The 6757-nt window shown below is 43.9% G+C and overlaps 1 non-coding gene across 1 annotated transcript; it reads right to left on the reverse strand.

The window, feature by feature from the left end:
- Positions 1-5281: 5281 nt before the first annotated feature.
- Positions 5282-5354, reverse strand: AC3HAE_038946 (transfer RNA lysine (anticodon CUU)). Its single transcript has one exon. It is a non-coding gene; the product is annotated as a tRNA-Lys (tRNA).
- Between the last annotated feature and the right edge of the window lie 1403 nt (positions 5355-6757).

Here is a 6757-nt window from a genome sequence, read left to right on the forward strand (position 1 = left end):
ATGAATTTTTAAAGGTGCCATGACATGCCACCAGGTGTGGTGTGATTAGCCGTTACAAGCCGATTTGGAAATCGGCCCCTTATCACATCACAGGTGTGCGTGTCCACCTAAATGTGTGATGGATAGATGAGCAGCATTTGCTACAGTCCACTGGGTAGGCTGATAGACAGCACACATCTAGGTGGACATGCCCACTTTCTGCCCCTTATGATGTCATAAGGAGCAGATTTCCTAAACGGCTTGTAATGGCTAATCACACCACATCTGGCATGTCATGGCACCTTTAACTGAACCCCATGCCAAGGCAAGAAACAGCCCAAACCTTTGACCTGTAATAAGGGAAAAAATTAACTGTGTTTCCCAGAGTGGATTTGATAGAACAACTGTGTCATTTTGCTTCCAAACATATGATACAGTTCAACCCCTGGCTACTGATTTGCTGAGGTAAAGAGCTCACAGGCTTGTGATGTGCTGTCTAGGAATTTGACGTATTGACGTATAACGTATATTAAAGTAGTTCAGGATTTTGGACATCGGGTCTCATTTCCAAGTGAGCCAGTGTGTTATTTATCATTGGAGACCGTTTTCAACACTTTTCATTTAGTCCGTGCAGAAATCGCTAGTGCTAGGCTAGCTCAAGTCGAGGGGAACTGCTAGCCTGCCAATAAAAACAGTTTTACCCACTCCCAAGGCAAACCAATTATAATGCCCGACTATCAATAAACTAAAATAAACTTACCCTTGCATCGCATTGCATTTCGTTTATAATCCCTGTAGTTGGAAGCAAGCTATGGCAGCGGCGAACTGATATTACCTGAGGGGTGTTCCAAGAACGGAGGTTTAACAAACACAGAGTTAACGCTGAACTCTAGGTTGTCCGATCCTGTGCCGACTAACCCAGAGCTGTCGGTTCCACAGCACCGGTTATGAATTAGTTCAATCAACACGGGGTTGGTTAACACAGGGTTGTGCGCGTTCACGGCAAACCTATAAAGACGTGATGTATGGATCATGGAAATCCTGATCAAAATGGCGAAACGGGCCGCATATTTTACCGATCAAGGTACTAATTATTCTTTTTCCTCCCTCAGCAACTAAAGAATAAAAATGATGGAAGAAAAGTGTTTATTTTATTTATTTTTATTTAAATGATTTCTGCAAATGTGGTCTCGCATCCTTTGTCAGCCCTTACAAACATTTGCGAATGTGTTCCTCCTCGAGGAACGGGTAAAGTGGGGAGGCATCTCTTTGCGCAGAGTGGCTATATTGTGGAGGACGGCGCATGCAACAATTACATCGCATGCCCGTTCCGGACAAACTCTTAGTCCACGTAGGCATTGGAATCTGGACTTCAATATCCAGAATGTATTTTCAATCTTAACGCGGGTTCTGCTGTGTGCCAGGTTAAATGTTGTCTGTGGTCCAGGAGCGGGATTAGGGTACGGGGTGATGAGCGTCGGGAGGCATTGATACCCTCGATCTCCTAGGAGATCCCCATCGAATTGCCCTGCGATCAAATACAAACTTTGAGCTATCTTGCACAAGCACAACAATTATATGAGGTCTATGATATGTTCATAATGCAACGCACCCTGTTGAAATGTATTGCTCACATTGGATGTGTGCCATCAATGCACCCAATTACATTAGGAAATCCTGAAATATAACACCCAGATGAAAAGTCAACAAGGATAATTTCGGAGCCATTTGGGAACACTTAAAGTAGATAATGCTGACCTGCAAGTTGGTGAAACTCCATGAAGTTACGCAACAACCGCTTCAGCGCAAGACAGACGCACGGAGCGGCAGACGGTAGCTTTGCCTATGTGCTCAGCATCTCCTACACTGTACAAAAAGCTACCCGTCGCAAAAAAACGGAAAGCTATGCAAATTGTTTGTAGTGAACTGAGGGCAGATCCACGATTGGTAACATTTGCAATGTAGGGTTGGAGAAGGCTATTTAAATATATCAAAGAATCACGTGAAAAACTATATCTCTCCAGCAAAAAGTCATCCGGAAAGGACAATATGTCGAGCCGTGGTCTAATTAATCTCTCTGTGAATTGCACAAATTATTTGCGCTCCGATATCAACAGGCGAACACGTAAAAGCTGCGATAAACGTGGGTTTAAATAGCCTACTCTGAGCAAAACCGGGTTATCTTCCAAACTTAACCTGCGCAAAACCTGCTCCGACCAGGTTTGATTGAGAGCATATGTTTCCATAGCAACTTACATGCCGTGGTCATTTTGGAACGGAAAACCTAGGGTTGCCGCTAACCCTGGGTTAACTTAGCTGGGTAAGTGATAAAACCGGCTTTGTGGAACACCCCTCTGGAGTGCGCTTCTCTGTTTACCTTCTGCTGTAGTGAATTGGTTGCTACACCGGAGAAAAGTGAAATTCTGCCGCTGCTGAGAAAGTAGTCTCCCAAAATGTAATGTGATCATTGCGATACAAGGATAGTTTTATTTCTAATATTATTCTATCAACACAGACATTTACATCGATAGTCAGGCATTATAATTGGTTTGCATCGGGTGTACTTTGGAGTGGGTAAAACCGTTTTTTTATTGGCAGGCTAGCAGTTCCCCTCGACTTGCGCTAGCCTAGCACCAGCGATTTCTGCAACTAGAAGGACTACATGAAAAGTGTTGAAAACGGTCTCCAATGATAAATAACACACTGGCTCACTTGGAAATGAGACCCGATGTCCAAAATCCTTAACTACCCCTTTAAGGTGCTTAGATATGATCAATTTCACCAAGTCTTCTGATCATATCAACGATATTGTATTTTACTTAAAAGCCATCCGGCCCTCATTGCTCTAGAACCACCAATCTTTTGATGAATGGCTGCACACCCCAGCACATGGTAAAGCATGAGATCCTTACTCTGTGTGTGCATGCCAGGGGTTGGGCATACTGTCACGACCCCACTGATATATTCGAACCGGCTCTCTGTCTAGGCAGGAGTCGAGACACATAAGTGGTAAAAAAATCACAGCTGGCAGGCAACTAGCTTCCGGCCACGTGGGCAGTGACTCACCTGGGTTCCTGGCGAGCTCTGGTCCTTCTCACTGGGATAGCCCAAGCGTTGGAGCAAACGATAGCCTGTCCCGTTTGGTTATAGTTTGACATATAACATAGACAGACACTTGACAAAGGACAAAGGGGTGGTCACGTTCCCCCTTTAGGAATCCCTAATCCTGGTCCTTGTAAAGGGGAATAGCCTTCACATAGTCTTTCAGAGGGTTTGTGAACCCTGTGGGTAGTGAAACCAAGTGTGTGTCCCATGCTCTCTGTTCAGCAGCCATCTTGCTACCATCCACCATCTTGGATTCCTCAGGTGAACCGTATCAAGGCCAATCAAGGGAGCCACTCCCACAGTTACCATGACAACCAGTTACCCACCAGCTTAACATTACCCAACAGTAGGATCGTGACAATACCAAAAGTTGGGCATGGTCCCAAAATAAGCACACTGAGCCGCACCTATTTTCGGTACTCCTCCGTTGGGGTACCAAGCCGTCTGAAAGGGTGCCGAAGAGGTGGAGCTACACACGCCGTCCGTTGATTGGTCGACAGAATCATCACTACCGTGTGACAGGGGGATAAAAACAAACAAACACAGTACCCGTGAGTTATTTCTGGACAACGGCAAAAAAATGTAGCAAAAAGTTTGCTGTCCTTCTTGGACATCCTCCATTGTTGCTCTTTGTTTAATGAGTCACATTCTTCTTTTTCATTGAATTTAGCAGGCTACACTGTGCCTCACTGCTATGATGTCCCGATGCTTATGTAGCTGCCACGGCTATCGGCATCCGGCTGAAACCCCGCCCTACCATAAGGGTACTGTCGGCGGTCGAAAACTCGATCGAAAAGACTTGGCGTAACCGAGCTGTCACGCTCCGAGAGGCACCATACAGCTCCGCACGGCTTGGTGGAAACAAGGCATAGATCGACACCAAAGGTCATTCTGTCAGCTGGTCGTGGGTTCAAGCCCCACGTTCTGTATTACTATTTTTCACCATCCAAAAGAGTACTTACAAATTAAGTAGTTCCGTTTATGCTTGACAAACGTTGATGGGGAAATAGGTTACTTTATCCCGCCATGCTAGTGCGGTTCATGATAAGATATAGATATATTGACAATAACCATAGCTCTATACACCTGGTAGTATTTTGCACGTTAGTTATACAGTAAAGTCTCAAATAATCTTTCAGTTTTACTTTTGTGATCAAAGTCCAGCGACATAATACGATTTTGAAAGCAGGGTTATTCTCCTTGGACGGTATTCTAGCATACCAAGGTATAATACAATCATTTCCACTCATTTCCACTTTGAATACACACGCCTCATTGGAAGCGCACAACAGGTTCAACCTTTGACCTATGACATCGGAAAAATTTAACTGTGCTTCCAAGAGTACATTTCCCTTCCAAACATTGGCTACAGTTGACCCCTTGACTAGTGAGTGTCTGAGCAGCAGAGCAAGGGAAAAACATCACAGTTTGGCCCTCAAAAGGTGCTGCAGATTTATTTTACCGATTTTTGCAGATTGTTTGTTTACTTGGGCTCAATGATAGCCTAGTCCTAACTAGACCTCCGTACTCATTTCATTCATACCGATGGTCTAGAACTGCTATAGAAACGATTGCTCACTTGAAGGCGGGTGCTGTTGAAGTTTAAAACCTATTGGCTCTGCCCAGTACCACTCCGGATCTGCCTTAACCAATCGCTAACGTTTGGTCGTGACGTATTTCATGCTTAGCAAACTCCTTCACCACTAACGGAGCCAGCTGGAAAATTAAACTTTTCCCAAATCCCGTGGGAAGAAGCGCCACAACATCTTGACCACCAACAAAACTAAGCAAAGCCTGTTCCTGCTCCGGCTTTAATTTATCTATATTTGGCAGAGTTTCCACAACAGATCGAATAGCTTCGTTAGCTTCTTTCTCCATGGTCTTCCTGCTGCTTCCTGGTATTTGTTTGACTACAACTGAAACTCGCGCACGACCTGTACGTCACTGTTCTCAGGCCGCGCCTCCTGTTCGCTGATTGGAGGGACAAACTTGAGGGAAAAGAAATTGTTTGAACATACAGCACTCCCAGACCGAAGTACTGAAGTGAAATGTAAATTAAGCAGAAGTACGGAGGCAGGTGGAACCAGGCTAGCTCAATGAGACTCAAACCCACAAACCCAAATATAACCAAGAACGACTCCTTATTCCTTCCTTTCTGTGAACATTCCACCAGAAGTGCTAGGATAAATGGTTATAGCGCCCAACGTGGGGCTCGAACCCACGACCCTGAGATTAAGAGTCTCATGCTCTACCGACTGAGCTAGCCGGGCTGGAAATTCACTACATGACAAAAAAAAAAATTAAATCACCTTACGAAACTAGCCGTATTTCATGGCCCACTGGTAAATCACAATCGTCACCCATCCTTCATGACCAAAGGTAAGGGAGGGAACGAAGATCAACCGGTAGATCGAGAGCTTTGCCTTGCGGCTCAATCTCTTTTTGTCAGTACGGTGCGGTAAAGCGAATGCAACCACACCCGCTGCTCGGTTTCTTCTAAGCAGCACCTTAATATGTTGAACTTCTAGACAGCACATAAGCCAGCAAGCTCTTCTCCTCAGACACTCAATACCCAAGGGTTCAACTGTAGGATTTGATACGCTGTTCAGTTATAAATAGCACATCCCTGGGAGGGCTTGAACCACCAACCTTTCAATTAACAATCGAACGCGCTAACCGATTTCGCCAAAGCTGGGGAACAATAGTCTGTTAAGGCGGGGGAAGAAAGGAAGAGGAGGGGGAAGAAGAGGGGAGAAGGAAAAAGGAGAGAAAAGGGAGAAAAAAGAGAGGGAAAGGAGAAAAAAAGAGAGGGAAAGGAAAGAAAAAGAAGAAAAAAGAGAGGGAAAGGAAAGAAAAAGAGGAGGAGATTTTTATTGCATAGTCTCTCAACCAAAATTTTTATAACATTGAAATTTATCATCAATTATTTCATAAAATGTATTATAATTATTTATTGTAAAAATTATAATAAAATATATTTTTATATACATATACAATTTCACCAGAATGGCAGCTGTTCACTTTCCACTGAAAAAAATAAATGTATTGTTGGTAATCACGTAATTTGTGAATTATTTTGATTATTATTAACCTTCCATTATTTACTGATATAATATAATAGTGATATTATTTGTGAGTGCATTTCATATAGAATAGTGACACATTCCCATTAATGTCAATGTAATGAAGAAGCCTACCTGTCAAATACCTTCTTTTTTTTTTATCCAAGGTCCAAGAGGTCACAATAAATATTGATTTGGTTTTACATGAAACATCCTTACAGCAGTTTTTTTTTTTTTTTTCACATTTGCCTACAATATATACCCAGCGCTGTGATTAGCAGAAACTTATATTCATAACACACACAAAACAGTGAAGCAAATATTTTTTGTTAAACCAAAGTTTTATTATGGTAACAAAAATGAATTCTAAAAGTTTGGGTATGCTTTCACATAACCCATATGCATCCACAGCCATGGAAGACGCAGCAGCCTGGATGGCAGCAGGCTGGGAGGAGGCAGCAGACTGGATGGGAGGCAGCAGGCTGGGAGGAGGCAGCAGGCTGGGAGGAGGCAGCAGGCTGGGAGGAGGCAGCAGGCTAGATGGGAGGCAGCAGGCTGGGAGGAGGCAGCAGGCTGGATGGCAGCAGGCTGGGAGGAGGCAGCAGGCTAGG

This window comes from Micromesistius poutassou (assembly GCF_964030765.1).
Source record: "Micromesistius poutassou genome assembly, chromosome: 23".
NCBI classification, from domain to species: Eukaryota; Metazoa; Chordata; class Actinopteri; order Gadiformes; family Gadidae; genus Micromesistius; species Micromesistius poutassou.